The 18,640-nt window shown below is 34.5% G+C and overlaps 1 long non-coding RNA gene across 7 annotated transcripts; it reads left to right on the top strand.

Moving 5' to 3' along the window:
• Positions 1-534: 534 nt before the first annotated feature.
• On the top strand, positions 535-4,634 carry LOC133797089 (uncharacterized). Of its 7 annotated transcripts, none has more exons than XR_009875602.1 (8): positions 540-754; positions 1,447-1,544; positions 1,950-2,065; positions 3,286-3,370; positions 3,460-3,552; positions 3,646-3,732; positions 4,050-4,238; positions 4,348-4,634. It is a non-coding gene; the product is annotated as an uncharacterized LOC133797089 (long non-coding RNA). The 7 variants fall into 7 exon arrangements; XR_009875603.1 differs by having other exon boundaries at positions 541-754; positions 4,138-4,238; XR_009875599.1 differs by having other exon boundaries at positions 541-754; positions 3,649-3,732.
• The last annotated feature ends 14,006 nt before the right edge of the window (positions 4,635-18,640 follow it).

The raw sequence follows: 18,640 nt of genomic DNA on the forward strand, positions 1-18,640 counted from the left end.
AAAAGGCCCAAAGAGGCCTTTTGTAAACCAAAAGACCAGTGCCTAGGCGCTGGCGTCTGCCTAGGCGCTCACTTTCTCTGCCACTGTCACTGAAAGGGGCCCAGCACCTAGGTGCTGCCTTCTCTCCCAAAAGTCCCATTTGCACTATATTTGAGTCACACTCTTCACAATGTCAATGACACACATTCAAGAACACATAAATTTCTTTTAGCAAAAACAAAACTATCAGATCTTTCTTTCTGAGAGTTATTTCTCTGTTTTTCTGTCTTTCACGAGTGACAGAGCAGTCATAACAGAAATACAAAAGCTCGAAAATGTAATGACATTTACATTCTAAATTAACTAACTTGAGTAAAATTCACATAACCTCACACACACACACACTATATATATATATATATAGGAGATTGCTTATGTGGGGGCAACGTTTTTGCCCTCACACATAAGTGCATTTTTTTTAGAATTTGATTGGTTGAATTGGGAGGGTGCACAATGTTAAAATGGGTGGTCGAGTAGGTTATTAGTTGTTTTAATGTTATTTCATAATACGATTTCTTCATAACCGCTCCCCTCTTCACTTCAGAAATCGACAACCCAACCCACCAACCAAGCTTCCAAGCTTGACGAAAATGGCGCCCATCAACTTTCTCAGAGCAGCACGTCATTTTTCAGACTGAAAAAGCTCTCTGAAAACGCTGTTACTCCATCAAGATTCAAGAGGCTCTCCTCTCTCTGCGGGTTACGATCTCTCGAGGTAAAACCCATGTTTTCTTTTGCAATTTTCTCTCAAGTACTCGATTTATTTCGGTAATATATTTTCTGGGTCTCTAAATATATTTATTTCGGTATACCCCATTGTATTCTCTGAATTATTTTTGTTATATTTCTGTATAAGAATGATGCCTATAAATTGTTTGATGAAGTGCTTGTTTGAACAATTATCACTAGAAGTTTTAGGAACCCTTTCAATTCTTTGTGATATATTCATTTAAAGTTGGAGTGTTGGCTTCTAACCAATAGTCCCCATTTCTTTCTAACATTTTATTATTTAGATTCTGGGCTGAATTATTTATGTAATTTGTTAATGTGTTACTTGAAATTTTTCTGTAGGATGACTTTCGAAATCTTACAGTGGAGTAAATGGTTTATAATTATTTTATTTGGTATCTAATATTTTTTATCCGCCAATGATGTTAAGCTTGAGTTATAACTAATGGTGATGCATATTGAAGTATCCAAATCAATGTACTAGAAACTAAATGTTTTTACTTACTGATGTTATGTGTTAATTTGCAACATGCATGGAGAACCTATAGTAGTTGAAGTTTGGTGGGATATCTTGCCTATATTTTCATTTTTGACCTTTCAATTATCATGTCACTTTCATTTTAGATGTGAAGTTTTTGTCTGTCCCACACATTCTTATACTTGTATATATTTTGGCAGGAAGGTGTGGCACCAGTTCATCTAATTGTTGAGGATAATTTGCACTGTGCAACTCCAGGAGGTGCTGGGGTGTAAAGGCTATAGTAAACTATGTTGCGGTAAGATAGTCTTCTGTGCTTTGTTAGTAGTATAAGTTTGGACTAGTAGAGTCATCTCATATATTTTCATTTGTTGCATGTGTTCTTAGTGTTACAAGGTTTTTTTTTTCATAAGCCAGCCTTGCCCCTAAGTGACCCAACCTAACTCAGGAAACTGGGGTTGCCATGTGCACCCGAACACCAGGAAATCTTTTTAGTTTTCATTGTCTTAAATATATAGTTTTTGCATTTGACTCAAGCCAGACTGAGCAAACTTTCAACATGCCACCCACCTGTTTGAATGTGATTAGAGTAGACAAGCAGTTCTTTACTGTTTCTTAACTTGATAGTTTTGATTTTTGAAACAAAGATTGCCCTGTGTATTTACTGACACATCTCTTTTAACCATTGAATTATTGTTTTTAGGTTCTCAAGGCTAATCAGCTGCAAAAGAACAAGGGTATTCAAATGTTCTCTACCTTGATTGTGTACACAAAATAAATCTAGAGGAGGTCTCCTCTTGCAACATTTTCGTCGTCAAGGTAGTAAACATCTAGATTTAATTTTGTACTTTGCTTTGATAAAATAAAAAACAAATGTATGATTGCTGCTTTTGAGAGGTAGAAAATAATTTTAAAAGTTACGCTAGGGACTTTTTTTTTAACAAAAAAACTTGCACCAAGTAAGTTGTCATGATTTTCAACTGCACAACTTGAAATTATGGTTCTTAAGATGTGATTCAAAATTACACCACTTCATTTGGTACAAATTATTGTTGTAAGGAATAAGTCAGCATTGCTCCAATTTTGAAGAACTATATGTGCACTTCATATTATAACTATTTCTCGACTGTTCAAAGCAACTGAGTGTTAAGTTTCTTCTCTAAGGAGTGAATGATATGAGTGATAAGGGAGACTGCATGTATGACAGCCCTGTAATTGAATGTGATAAAGAGGAACATTTAATGTATGAAGAATGTGAACCAAAACAATGTAATTTGAATGTGAAGGAGTGGCCCGCTATTAGAATTGCAAGGAATTTTGCGGGTTCTGTGGAAACAAAGAAAGAGAAAAGTGTGGCAAATATAATTGAATAAAAAATGGCCAGTGATACAAACTCTAGTCATGTAGGTATTGATACTAATGTCGATTGGGTTTTGTGTTTGAGAAAGAGAGTGTTGTAAAAGTAGACAAGTTGAATTTTGAAGTAGAGTCTAGTGTTGTGAAGGAGCGAAGCAATGTTAATGCAGGTTTGAATGAGATGTCAGCAAAGTTGGATGCAACTTTTACGGTGATAAGGGGTTAGGAAATACTATTAGAAATAACAGTGTTCATGCTGATGAAGTAGTATTATTGCACTTTGATGATTAGCGGATGTTGTATTAAGAACTTGGGGGATGTCCCTTTGATATGGAATTGTTTGACCTTGGAAAAGATGAATGTGGTAGACTTGTTGAGGAGGTTAGTACTTTACTTTGTCACCCAATAAGTGTGTGTTTAAATGTGTTTGTGTATTTTGAGTAATAGAAGTTAATTTTGCAAGTTCGTAGCATTGAAAATGTGCTGCCGAAAACTATAATAAACCGTAGTTCTTTGAAAGACTTTTGTAGTCTAAATGAACATGAGGTTGTTCTCATGGAATATGTGATGAACCCAAACTTACCACCAGAGTAAATAAATTTTAATAACGTGTTATTTTATAATTATTTTCTAAAATTATTTTTGATTTATTCTTGTTTTATTTATATTTTTGTTTCTTGTAGTAAGGTTCTTTTCTTGGGGGAGAAGGTTTTTGGAAGGAGGGCTGACTTTCAAACATTAGGGGAGAACAAATTAGTTTCCCCAAGAGTAAGTTTTTTCCCTTAGCAATTATTAGATATTATTTTTTATTTTGATTTGAGAATATTATATCAATCTTATGTTAATGTTTGCGTCAGGTTGTGAATTGTTTGGTTGAGATACTGACAGCAGTTGAAAGATTTGAACGTGGTAATCAGAATAAATTTTGGTGGATTCCTACCAATTTGTCTGTAAGTTATTAAATTATGTCTAATCTATATTTCATTTATTATATAATTGGCTATTATTGTTATTGAGGTGTTAGAATTTGTTTATGTATCTAGTAGAGGCCTGATCCTACTAGTTTATTTACATTGAGTGAACCTACGAAGTGGATGGAGTGGTGTGGAGCACTGCGAAGATGTGAGAAGGTATTTTTTTTTCATGCTATACTGCAATAATATTTTGTAGTTACTTATTATTATTTTGATGTCATTGATGAGTTGTTATAGGTGTATGTTCCTGTGATGGCAAAGAGACACTGGTTTTTATCAGTATTGATTATGAAATATATAAGAGGGTGGATGTTTAGGACAATTTTAAAAAGTGTTCTTTTCAGTTAGGAACGGCTATTATGAGTCGCATGGTACTATTGTTTTGTTTGCGTGGGTTAAATATACTATTTTTAATTTTTTAATTAATTATACTTTTTCCCAACTCCAAATTTCATATATTGTTCCAAGTATAGTTGCTTTCTATGGATAATGCATTCAAGGATAAAATAATGAACACTTTTGGGTCCTCTTCGAATTTTTGTGGCTTCAATGTTGCCGAAGCACCCGACCATGACCGAAGATATGTTGGAAACTATGATAGCAGCTTGGAGGTAATCAAAACACTTCTTTGAGAGTATGTTGACGGTGTCTTCAATGAACAAGTAAATACTTTAGCTTATTGTTTTTTTTGACATATTTATTTGGTATTGTTATGTATATCGTAAGATTTTGGTTAATATTAATTTTTATATTTTTTTTTTAATTTTTAAGCTTTAGGTGCCTCAAGCGATTCAAGGATTATATATTGGATTACTAATTTTGGGTCTCAAGTGGATAAGGTTCGAGACATTACAATAAACAAAGTCGTTTGATGATAATGTGGCATATGATTTTTATTTTTTAAGTATTAATTTAAGGAGGTGGAAGCTAATATTGTTCTTAATGAAAGTGAGAGTGGAACATTGATTTACCTATTGATGGAACAATATTAGAATTTTGTTAGCTTGTACATATTTTATGTTTTTATATAAGATAATGCATACAAATATTTTGTTGTATTAGTTTTTAAATTTATGCTTACAAGCATATGTAATTTGGTTTGTTAAATATTAATTCTTTTATATAAATTTTGAGAAATTTGTGGAAATAGCCTATTTTTATGAGAAATTGGTGAAAATGTCCTATTTTTATGATGTATTTTGCACTATGGCTTACTTAACATAGATTTTAGTTAAATGGCATCTTTTATTAATGAAACTTTGTTATTACTCTTTTTTCCCTTAGAATAATATAATATTAAATTAAACAAAAATACTCTAAAATTATCTTCTTCTTCCTCACTCATCTCACCCATCCACCCACAACCACTCTCCCCCATCCCGCTGCCACCACCACCACCACCACCACCACCACCTGGGATAGTCGCCGGGGATCACTGCCATTTGCAGCCGCCACCACGCCTCTCCACAAATCTGGCCAACAAAGTTAGTTTATATGAGCTTTTATTAAAAATAAGATTTTATGTTGTTTTTGTAGATTAAAAGTGTAAATAATTTTTTCAGTTGAACATATTTATGAAGTTACAGAAATCAATCGCAACTTTTTCGATATAGAATTAACTTACACGGTAACGACGATGGTGCGAATTGAACTCATTGCAATAAAGAATAGTAGAGACGTTGTTAGTTTCTTTACATGGCAAGAACGTGATCTGATTCCATTATGTGTGGGTTTGATAAAGAAGATGGAAAATGCATTCACTAAGGATAAACTTGTTACTAATATTGATTCTATTGCAAAGGTTAATTCTATTGCAGACCTTTCTAGTGATGATGATTTTGATGATGCTGGTTTCAACTCGATCATATGTCTTACTCATATCCAATTTCATTACTGAGAAACATTTCTTTCCCTGGTTAAGTGCACGTAAGTGCACATGTGGTCTAAAATTAATGCAAATTATGCAAAGAATGTCCCAAACTAGAGATTTGTATTTTTCATCTAATGCTCTACGGTTCAATGCAATATTATTTTGTATGTATGTGATTTTGATGCTTCAAAATAATCCTAAAATAGTCAAACCTACTACTTTGGATGGTTGAAATTATATCATAACCTTTCTTAGTAGTTTTGCTAGGATATCCACCACTGAATCCTTAATCATCAAGTGATGGTTGGTTAACAAAATTTTATTTGAAAAATATTAATTATAATCCAATAATGATGATATGCACTTTATTTAGCTTTAATTATTAGACCTTTTTTTTTTGAACATTTTCACAATTTTAGACCGGCAGTCGAAATTTCAGACAACCTGTCGAAATCATTAGACATGCAGTCGAAATTTTGGACAGCCTGTTGAAATATTGATACAAGTATTCTAAATTTTAGATTGTATGTCGAAAATGATACAGAGCCTCTCAAAATTAATAATAACTCGTCGAACTATAAGATGATTAAGTGGCATAAGCATCTCCTAACATCAACAAATCCCATCTTCTCTCAAGAAATTCCACTAAATTCAAAAGACCTTTGAGAATTCCTTAAGTGTGTTCTTTAGAGTGACCAAAAGTGAGAGGGAGAGGGGATGAACGTGAATCTGCTAGAGTGTTTACCCCATCTTGACTCAGTCCCAAATCCAAAAAGACCTTCTTGCTCCTAAGAAAAATCAATCCCAAGTCCAAACTCGTCTGAAATATCGACAACTAGTCTCAAATATGACAGCCTGTCTAAAAATTTTGACACCTCGTCTGAAATTTCGACAGCCCATCTAAAACTTTTGACACCTCGTCTGAAATTTTGACAACCTGTCTAAAACTTTCGATAGGCTGTCTGAAATTTTGACAAGTTGTCTGAAATGTTTGAAATGTCCAAAAAGGCTCCAATAACACAATAAAACAACATATATCTTAATTAACATTTTATAAACTTAAACAAAACTTAATCTTAATGAGTGGTAAATATTTCATTCACAATACTATGATGATCAACTATTATGATCAATGGATCTAATGGATTCTAATCTTTATCAAACTACTATGATGATCAAGGATTGGGTGGTAGATATGCTATTGAGGTACTACTATGATGATTATCTTTATAGTATTAGAACAACACTTTATCATATAGAATTGGATCTTAAGTATACCTTTTTGACAATTAGTCGTGAGTTTCGACAACTTGTCTAAATATTTTCGACCACAGGTCTATATATATCGACATGTTGTCTTATAATTCAACAACCTATCTAAAAATGTTTACCACCTGTTTGTATATTTCGACAGGTTGTGTTATGTTTCGACAATTTGTCTAAAATTTTCGACCACCAGTTAAAATTTTGATATGCAGTCTAAAACTATCAACAACCAGTTTCAATATTCAGACAACCTAGTTAAAACATACATATCAAACCAAGTCCAAAATATGAAATCACACAATATTATCAAAACTTTACATATCAAACCAAGTCCAAAATAAATCAAAAAATAATCATTTCTTGCATGTGGTTTTGTTGTGTCCATAACATCCACAATTGGAACACTTATGTTGCTTTTTTTCCCCATCAACATCAGAAACCTTACCCTTTACTTTCTTTGATGACGATTCAGGTGTAGAATTAGTCTTCTTCTTTGGAAACTCTCATCTCGAAGGAATTCGTTTATTCTTTGGTCTCCCTGGGGGAATTAGCATCACTGGTTTAATAACAACTTGATACTTAACCTCTTTTGGAAGATGCCATTCTATTTCAGGTGATAAAGGGTAAATAGATTTTGCAAAAACCATCCCCCAAAATTCAGTCGTGTATTTTGAGCATAGACTATATACATCTACTCCACGATACATTGCTGCAGCAACGCCTTGAGCACATGGAATCTTATCAATGGAAAACTCTCGACATGTACAAGAATTTTGCGATCATTGTCGTTATCTTGCGATTTCCATGTAAATAAACTAACAATGTCTCTACTATTTTTTATTGCAATTGGTTCAATCTCCACCATTGTCATTATCTTGTAAGTTAATTTTATATCGAAGAGGTTGCGATCGATTTCTGTAACTTCATAAATGTGTTCAACTAACTCCTTATAAGTTAGGTTAGTTTGTACCAAACTTGATCTTGATTGTGAGCCATTTGAAATCCGTTTCCATGAGTCTTCATTCTTTTTCCACATTTTGTCACATAATATTACAATATTTTGGAATGAGATCTGAAAAAAAATAATACAATAAACAAATATAAATTATTGGTATTACTTTGATTGAAAAGTTATATAAAAAAATGAAAATCAAGTTGAAAATCTTGAAATTCGACAACCTGTCTAAAAATTAGACAACTTGTCTAATAATTCGACAATCCGTCTAAAAATTCGACAGGTGGTTCAAAATATACGGCGATCTGTCTAAAAATTATACTATTTGTCTAAATTCGACAGATGGTCTAAATTTTAGACAGGTGGTCGAAAAAATATGACCACTGGTCTGAAATTTAGACAACTAGTCTAAAATATTAGACTCCTTGTTGAAAAATTAGAGAAGCTGTCAAAAAATTCGGGATTTCTCTATCTCGAAAATAGCTGAATCCACTATTAATTTTTTCAGATTTTCAAGGTTAACCTCCATAAAACTCCATAAATAAACCTAAATCCTTGCTTATACTTTAAATATAGTAAACCAATCCTTTAACATTTTAAATCTACAAAAATATTGTAACGACCCAAATTCGCTAATAAGGCTTAAGGGCCTTGATTAGTGTGCCTGGAGGGCATAATGGGAATTATGTGTGACTTTAATGAGTAAATTGCATGATTATGATTTAAAGCATGTTATATGACTATTTGAATATTTGAGATGCATGACTATGTGTATTAGTATGCATGTAGGCCCTAATTAGGTTAGAAGGGCATAATCGTAATTTTGGCCATTATGGGGATAACTGTATTGATATATGTGATAATTGTTGAGACCACATTATTATGTGGATATATCTGTGATCTGTGACTCAAGACGATCCTAGTGAGCAGATTGGAGAAAAGTCATGGCGGGGATTTATACCCGGCTCGGGGCGAGCCTGGGGGTATAAATGGGAATTTAGTGAGTATATTGGAGTCTATTTTGATATCGATGAATATAATTGGTGATTAATTAGGTATTGGGAAGTAAGCAGGAAAATATTAGAGACACTCGAGGAATTAGCGGGAATTTGGTAAAATGACTAAAATGCCCCTAAATGGATTAAAGGGTTTAGAGTTAATAGGGAGGGCATTTTGGTCAATGGGTATCTCAGAGATAAATAAGTTAAGGCTTTATATTTAGTGGGAATTGTAGAAAAAGGGTAGAAGGATGTGGAAAGAAAGAAAAGAAGGAAAAAGAAGAAAAAGAAAAGGGAGAAAACAGAGTTATTTTCCTAGGAGTCGGTTGGTGATCTCCTTCATCATTCCTGGGTGTTTTCTTGGAGCAAAACTCAGAGGGGAGCTGGGTTAGGATGAGCAACAGAAATCCTAAGCTAGGCTTGAAGAGTTGGAAGGGCTTAGCAAGAACACACCATCACTTGAGGTAAAACTTTGTAGTTCCTTCAGTTCTGGTTTTGGTTTTTAGCTAAGATATCTAAGTTGTGTTGATGGGGAATTCTAGGGAAGTTGGAGCCAAGGGTTGAGGAAAATCAGACCAAGGAGGTCTAGAGGCAACTTGAGGTCGAAGTTCCATCAAAGGTATAAATTCTGAGCTTTTAACTTTGATGTTTTGACTGGTTTCTGCTGAGTTTTGAGGTCTAGAAGTGGCTATGGTGGATTTTGAGATTAGGGATGCATGTGCTTGGGTTTTGAGTATTTAGGGTGCTTGGGATGAGTGGAATGTGTTAATAAGCTTGTTTTTGAGTTTGGTGAAGGTTTGGAGAAGTTTTGGTTGAGTTTGGTTCGAGGAAATCGCAGGAGGGAAAATTGGGAGGTTGGCTGTCTGTGACTAGCGCTACAGCGCTAGCCTTTGGGCGCTGTAGCGCTAGGCCATGCTTCCTGGGGGATTTCGCTTCTGCTTGTAGCGCTGTAGCGCCCTCCTAAGAGCGTTGTAGCGCTGCCCTGTTTCCAGAAAGGGATTTTAGGGTTGTTTTCAAGGGTTTTTGACCAAGGGTTTGGGGTTTGATTCCACCACCTTGATTGGTGGAACTAGAACTTCCTGGGGGCTCGGGATTGGTCCCGAGGCTAGGTTTTGGACTTGAGGTTTGGTGATGACTTTGACCTATGGTTGTGTTTAGGTGAGCGCTAGGGCTCGAGAGGGATCGTGCTCAAGGAGTCAAGTGATCAAAGCTAGCGAATCGAAAGGTAAGAAAACTGCACCCGGTTATATGTTTGTGATGGGACTAAGTGCTCCTGATATTTGTATTATGTCAATGATGGTATTATGCCATGGGACATGTGATAGCAGCCTAAGGGTGCCGTACACAATATTTGCGCACAGGGCGCGACTTGGCCACTAGTAGCAGAGGACAACTTAATATTCACTAAGCTCGGTTTAAGCTGGCCGGAGTCAGTGGGATAACAGAGGGTGCAACTTGAGGGCGCTAACCCTAGCTATCATATGTGATTTGGTGTGAATTGATATGTTTAGTATGCGGAATACTTGACTATTATGGATATTGATATGAATAGGAATATGTGATGCAATATGAGATACTGAATTGTCTGTTGATTGCTTATGCTCTGTTGTTGTGTTTTCTTGCTGGGCCTTGGCTCACAGGTGCTACGTGGTGCAGGTGAAGGCAAAGGCAAGTTGGTTCAATCCTGAGATGGAGGGCTGCGGGGTGGAATGTACATAGCCAGCTGTTCGGTCGCCATGGCCGAGGAGTGGATCAGGACAGAGATTGCCTAATTGTCTGTTTTTCCTCAATATGGCTAGTACTGTATTTAGTCCTTGAATCTTTTGTAAACAATTACAAACTTAACATTTTTGGGATCCCGTGTAAACAGGAAATGTTTCCTTATGAAAATGTGACTTTTGAGACCAAAACATTTTAACCCTAGTTCCCTTGTAGTTTCAATAACACGTTTTTAATTAAAAGACTTGATTAGCAAGTCTAACACTTTATAAACATACAGTATAACGGTCTTAGCTATCCAGGGCATTACAAATATCATATTTTATGTAAAAAAAAAAGCTTTATAGTTATTATGGTTTTTATTTTAAGGGTAAAATAGATAATACAAAAAATTCATTAATAAATTCATTAATGTCATATATGGCTATTCAAGCAGGTGGATACGAGAAAATGCGTTTCACAATTAGGGACTTGTACAACATGATTTCAAATATTGGTCAAGTGCAGCTAAGAAATTCAAATGCAAGGCGGGCAATTGGTTACCTGGAGCACAAAGCTGACTACGACGAAAAAATTTTTGGTCGATATTCAGTTCATAAGGGGAATAGACTTCAACACATTTTTTGGGCTGATGCTCGAGCACGATCTGACTATGAGTACTTCGGCCATGTTGTTGCTCTATATTCAACTTACAAGAAAAATGCATATGGGAAGCCTTTATTAGTATGGGTGGGTGTTAATAACCATTATAGGACGTGTATATTTGGTTTCAGTTTACTTGACAATGAATCGGCACCGAGCTATATATGGGTAGCACAACAATTTCTTTAATGCATAAGAGGGGTTCATCCTAAGACTGTCATTACGGATTCAGATCCAACATTGAAGACAATGATGGAGGAGACGATGTCGAATACAATTCACAGACTATGTTATTGGCACATCAATAATAAAGCCATTATAAAGGTGACTGACCCTGGCTTCGCATAGAAATTAAGACAGTTGGTGTTCAAATACCTCGAAGAGGAAGTGTTAGAGGAAAAATGGGCAGCTATGGTGAAGGAATATGGTTTGCAGAATGCCCGCTACACCAATGACTTGTACGAAAGATGAAGAAATTGGGGTGAAACTTTTCTTAGGGGAAATTTTTTTCTGTGGGATGTCCACTACGCAGCGCAATGAGGGGATGAATGCTATATTAAAGATAAAATTGAATCATAGCTTAAAGCTATATGAGTTTATAAGAGCAGTTGACTTGTCAATGCCTTGGATGCGACACATATTGGCGAAAGATGATTATGACTCTTTATATACAAGTCCCCAATTGGGTAAGACCAATATGCCACAAATTGAAGAGGAAGTATCGATATTGTACACGCGGAACATGTTCTACAAAGTTAGAAAGGAGATGCAAAGGGAGGGAAGATATTTGGTGGAAGAAAATTCTGTTACAGAGAAGGGAGTTATATTACACTTATACAAATGACTAGATGCAAAGGTGAGGCGGTCAATGTTAGTAAGTTCCAACTCTAAATTCTTTGTGTGCGAATGTCAATACTTTCTTTCTTTTGGGATACCATGTCGGCATGTTTTTGTAGCTATGAAGCATAGGAAGGTGATGAAAATGCCAAAGTCGCTTCTAGTTACACAATGGACAATAAACGAATATGAATATGAGAAGGTGGACCCGAATAATTATTGTGCTTGTGAGAACACATCAACTGTAGTATGGTCTTGGTTTGGTAGAATCATGACAAAGATGACCGAGGTTGTGCACCTAGCTGCAAGAACTGATGAAGCTTATAATGAAACAATGAAAATGTTACAGAACATGAATATATGCTTGCAGAAACATGCCACTGTCATTAACAGCAATGCCATGGAGGAAGATAAGATTGAAAGGCAAGAGAGAACAGTCTTAGACCCACATATATCAAAAACTAAGGGTACAGCAAAGGTTCGCGATTCAAAGGGTCCTATGAAACGAAAGTGCACAATTTGCAAGAAGTCAGGACATAACAAGAAAACTTGTCCAAGTAAAAGGAGTATAAAGGTTGAAGGAGACGATGACTTGTATGAAGAATGTGAAGAAGAACTAGAACAATCAGAAGATGATGGTGACAGTGACAATTGCCAACCTGTTCAAAGTGAGGAAGAAATAATTGACATACCAAAAAGAAAAACAAGTTCATTCCGATCAGCAGCTAATGAAAACACTCTGGAGAAGGTGGGTAGTAGCACTCCTACGTCAATGGAAGATGTGTCACAGTGGTGGAGAAGTCCATATGGGTGTTGAAAGTAAGTTTATTTTTCTTTTTCTCATATCATGATTAGAAAAATATAAATACAGTTGTGTTCTACTTGACTTTAATAGTGCCCATAACAAACATAACTAACTATGTGTGCTAAAATTATATAACCTCTAGTTGTCTTGTAAAAATCAATCTACAATAAATTAAATTGGTTAAAAGAGAAATTAAAGTGCGTGGGAGGAGACACAAGAAAAAAAACTAGTGGTAGTTTTCTATCCTCATTCTTTGTCAGCTTTCTGTGTGCATATAATAGTGTTCTATGTACTAGATTTATTTTGAATTGTAATTTTGTCTAATTTTTCTTTTCTTTTTCTTTTATTTTTGGCAGCCTTTCAGAAAGGATGGAAAGTCTCTTGCATTTGGTGGAGTTTAAGTCACAAATAATTAGTTATTTGGTGACTAGTTTCAAGTCACTAAAGTGTTGTTGTATAGTTTTTGGAAGTGAAAGTAGATGCTATTGTGACAATATATTATTCTATTAAATTGACTATAGCGACTAAATTTAATAACATTTACGACTACATTTTAGTATAGAAAATAATTCTATTCAGTGACTAAAATATATTTAGTGTCAAAAAATATTTCTACGGTTTTCTGTGACTTAGGAACGACAAAAAACAATTGAGTCCTAAAATGTTTTGCATGACTAAATAGTCAGCTTTTGTGATTATATGTATGCATCACAACTATTCTCGTGCAAGCAATTCATACGCCACTAAATCAAGTAGACTAAAACAACCTTAATGTCAATAAACATTCCCATAGAGCACCATGTTTTTTAATTTTTCATGTATGTTACCAAAATTAATTACTTCACCTTCAATATAACAATATGGTAAAGTAGGCCTCCCATTGTTGAGTTCATGATGGTATAGTTCGACAAAAAGAAAAGAAAATAAAAAATAAAATAAATAAAAGTTCGTTCGTTCTGTTTGATAAGCGAGTTTTAGACTCGTTTATCCATGTGTTTTTCAGGTAAAGTATTAGGTGCTTTGTTTTGTTTTATTCTATTTTACGCTTGTTTTTCTATATTTTCAAGTGAAGAAGGGCTTAGGTGACTTAGGTGTGGAAACATGGTTGAAAAACTGGCAAAAGGACAAAAATTGGTGGAAACGGTGTTTCAGAGCGCTTTCTGCGACCGCAGGAAGGGTGTCTTGCGCCGACAATTCCATAATAGATTTAGCATTTCTAGGGCATCCCTGCGACCTCAGGAATCACTTTCTGTGGCCGCAGGTCCAGAGGTCCATTTAATATGAGTGGATTCCTGCGACCGCAAGAACTACTTTCTGCGGCCGCAAGTCCAGAGGTCTAAGCATAATGGGGTGATTCCTGCGACCGCAGGAACCACTTTCTGCGGCCGCAGGATCACGATTTTCTTTTTAAAATAATAATAATAAATAAATAAATAAAATCATTGTTTTTTAAAATTCTTCTTTTCAACCTCTCTCTTTCTTCTCCCTTTCATTTTCTCACTATCATCTTTTCTTCATCCCCTCATTTCATTTTCTCTCATTCTTCTTCTCTTTTCAAATTTTTTTCAAGGGGCCATATAAATCCAAGGTTTTGTAAGTTTATTTCTCTTTTAATCATTGTCAACTTTCCATCATCATCATCATCATCTACTATTGTAAGTTTCGTTCATCTTTTTCCTTTTCCATTCTACATTGTGTTCTTGAGGAATTTTCCATAATAAACTAGTGAATTCGAAATTTGTGTGGGGTGTTTGATAAATATATGTTAGTTCCAGATTCTTAAGCTATCTTTGAACCCATTGTATTGAATGTTGATGGATGTGCATTTGTGTTGAGTTTGCTTGATTTTGAAATTGGGAAATTTTGACCTAATGTTCGGTTCGAATTTTTTTAGATGATTTTGTGAAATTAAAGTGACATTGGTAAAATTGAGAATTATAGATGCTTATTTGTATGTTCAATTTCATTGGGTCGTCAATTTATTTGGAGAATTTTTCTATTTCCCTATTATAAGCTATAAATTTGGGGATTTTGCATTTTGAAGGAATTGATCATTGTTCTTATGCTTGTTTTGATTGTGGAAAATTATAAATTGAACATTGATTATAACATTTGAAGTGGTGCTCTTTAGTGAATTGTTGGTGGTGTGTGCATTCTTTTGAGTAGTTTTGGTTATTGTGTAATAATGTCCACTAGTAGAAAAAGAACTAAAACTAGAAAAACGAAAAGAAAAAAAACAACCACCACCCCCAACCATAGAGAATGAGGAAGACCTAAATTTTGAGGATGTGCCAAGGTTTCTCAATCCCATGGATAATTCTAGGTACATTCAAGATAAGGAGCGTAGCCTTATTAGGGAAAGAGGGTTTGCCACCAATTGGAAAGATGAGTTTATTGTCCCTGAAGAGTATAAGTCTGTGATTAGAGCCCATAAGTGGGAGGTTTTCTGTGTTCCTCAAATTGCTGCTATCATCCCCATAGTTCGAGAATTGTATGCCAATGCTTTTCACCATGACTATACATGGGAAGTCACTGTTAGGGGAAAAATTGTGAAATTTCACAGAAGTGATATCAACAAATTTTTCAAATTGCCTACCCTAGAATCTGATGAGTATAGGGAATTATAGGACCAACGATGTGAGGAGAGCACTTGGGACACTATCCTGCAAGCTTTAACCCTGCCTGGAACTGAATGGACCTTTAATGGCACTCACAGAGTTGGGTTTCCCTTCAGTTTGTTGACGAGGGAGAAAAGAGTGTGCCTGTATTTTACCTGTTCAAATTTGACACCCACCGAAGTGTTTACCATTGTCACTCCTAGTAAGGCGGTCTAGCTCTATGCTGTCCTACATGGGAAATTCGTAGATGTCGGCAATATTATTGCTGCCAATTTGAATGAGTGTTGTGTCACTGGTTATGTCGGGCTGTATTTTCCTAGTTTTATCACCAGTTTATGTCTAAAAGTAGGGGTCCCTGTTAATGAACTAGAGGAGAAATTGCCTCTTTTAGTTTATGATTTGGTCAAGATTAATAATGTGAAAACTTTTTCAGCTGTTCCTAGTGCAGGTACCTCAAGACAGTCTGATCGTCCACCGCAAAGAACTCAGAATGTCAACCAAAGGCTGGACACTTTGGTGTCATAGTTCCAGTAGCACCACTTGTAGAGTGTCAATGTGGCGTAGAATCAATATGCCTACAACCAAGCCTTCACTACTCATTTTGGCATTGACACTAGTGGATTTCCACCATATCCACAACCACCCAGCTTTGGGTATCCTCCACCTAATGGGGATGACGAGGCATGTCCTTCATCGTGAATCGAGTCAGGTAAGGTTCCTTTCCTTAGCTTTTATTTAAACATTGGGGACAATGTTTTTGTTATGTTTGGGAAAGGTTGTTTTATTTTAGTTATTTGTATCCGGTTAGTTGAGTCAAGTTTCTGTTTAGTTTGGTGTTTTGTTAAATTGTGTTTTGTTTTGTGTGTTAAATGTGTTTCGTGTTAGGGTATCTAAAGAGTCTGTCGAATCAAGATAACAATGATTAGCCGATGATAATACATGAATGACTTGTAATATAGTTCAAGAAAAATATATTTGATTGTAAAAAAAAAAATATGTGTGCTTGGTTTGACCACTTCGTTGGGTTACTTTAATTCATTGTAAAACTGAATATTTGATCATGATTGGTAAATTCTTGCATTTAAATGTATTTACACTTGCTGAATTTTGAATGTGGAAATAGTGTATGAACAATTCTAGAACTTGCTTGCTTACTATTTGAGGCGAAATCATAGACAATGCTTCCGTTAGGAAAATGATTTAGGCGATTTTTGGAACGTTTGAACCTTTCAAGCTAACCTTGATTAATTTATCCCTAGTTACCCTTTTTGAGCCTAAAAGAATAACTTTTTTATAGTTAAACACTTATTTTGAGCCTAATTGAATAATATATTATTTTCCATTCCCTTGATTTATACCATAAGCATATAAATATATAAATGAGGATTGATTTGTAATGGGTGTTATTTTTTGATTCGGTTGTGACACTAGAAAAATAAAAGGAAAAGATTGAAAGAAAATTCGGAAAAGAAAAACAAAAATTTGAGATTGAAAATAAACTACACTTCTTATGTTTGTTCACATCGAAAAACATAAGTTTGAGGAAGTGTAGTTAAAAATAATAATAATAATAAAAAAAAAGATATATCTAGTGTGAATTTTTCTCAATCTTCCAAAATAAAAAGAAATTTGGAGTTGTTTGGATTACAATGTGGATATCAGGTTTGGTTTGTTTGGAGTATATGCTTATGCTATTTATGAACCTAAATGACTATCTTATCCACCATTACCTAAGCCTCTCAATACAAGCTTTAAAAGACCTTTTGATTCTTGAACATGCATTGATTTATATTAGTGGAGAATAATAAGTTAGCAAGCATATGGAAATGTGGGATTTGATGGATTGATGGTGAGAATTCAGCATGTGTAAATTATTTTAAATTTGTGTTATTTACTTTTTATGATTGAGTAGACAAAATTGATCAATGGGTTAGGGTGAATTGAAGAAGTGGTTGGATTGAAAATCTGGATTACTTGTCAGTATTTTTTTTCGAAAATTATATATGCTTGTCATTCATTAATTTTGAGGCTTAAAAATTGTGGTTATCTTTATTCATTTGTTTAGTGTATGTATTTATTTGTTTAGTTTATCTTGAGTCTTGTTTTCTTTGCTCGAGGGCGAGCAAATGTTAAGTTTGGGGAAGTTTGATAAGCGAGTTTTAAACTCGTTTATCTATGTGTTTTTCAGGTAAAGTATTAGGTGTTTTGTTCTGTTTTTTTCTAGTCTACGCTTGTTTTTCTATATTTTAAGGTGAAAAAGGGCTTAGGTGACTTAGGTGTGGAAACATAGTGGAAAAACCGACAAAATGACAAAAATTGGTGGAAAACGGTGTTTCGGAACACTTTCTGCGACCGCAGGAAGGGTGTCTTGTGGTCGCAATTCCAGGAGAGTTTTGGCATTTCTAGGGCATTCCTGCGACCGCAAGAATGACATCCTGCGACCGCAGGATATGTCTAGAAATGTGAAAACACAGATTTTTAATGAAGGGTGTTTTGGTCATTTCATGTTTAAAAAAACACTAATTAGGTTTAAATTACGATTAAGGAGAGGAAATGAGGCACTTTTGTAGATCTGGACTGGGAGAAGAGTTTTAGGAGTGTTTTGGAGGAAGATTGGATTTAGCATTTAGAGTTCTTTTATTTTCTTTTTACTTTTAGTTTATGTTAATTTCATGTTTATGGATTTCTTAGTGATAAACATGAACTAAATTCTATTTAAGGTTTTTAATTGAATCTCTTGAAGCTTTATTATGAATTAATGCAAGTTTTCTATCTCTTCGTCATCTAAGATCTATTCAATTTGTGGTTATTATGTATGTGATTGATTGCGCACCATTTACATGTTATTTATGAATTTGAATCAAAATCTGAGAAGTGAGATTTGGATATGCTAAAATTGAATAGATATAGATTTCAATTTAGAACGAGATTATCAAATTGATCTATGTGATTTAGGGCTGAGTTCATTGCTTCCTATTGTTTAAATTTCTCATTGAAATATAGAGAATTTGCATTAGGTCGAGTTTTATATTTCTTAACCTGAATATTTAACACTTTTACATGTCTTTCATCTTAATGAGAAAAATTATCTTTGTGATTGCATTAATGAATAATAAAGTGGATAGTAGAGGAGATTAGAATCCCTAATTTCTCATATATATATTTGAATCAAGTTTACTGCAATATTATTGTTCTTTGTTGTTTTTCATTTAATTCTTTTATTTATTATTTTAAGTTTTAAAAATTTCAATTTTTATTACCAAATAGAAAATAAAATAAGTTATTGGTAATTGATAATCAGTCTCCGTGGGAACAATATCGATCTTACCGAAATGAACTATAAAAGTGATTACA

The sequence above is a fragment of the Humulus lupulus genome, chromosome 1 (assembly GCF_963169125.1).
Source record: "Humulus lupulus chromosome 1, drHumLupu1.1, whole genome shotgun sequence".
NCBI classification, from domain to species: domain Eukaryota; kingdom Viridiplantae; phylum Streptophyta; class Magnoliopsida; order Rosales; family Cannabaceae; genus Humulus; species Humulus lupulus.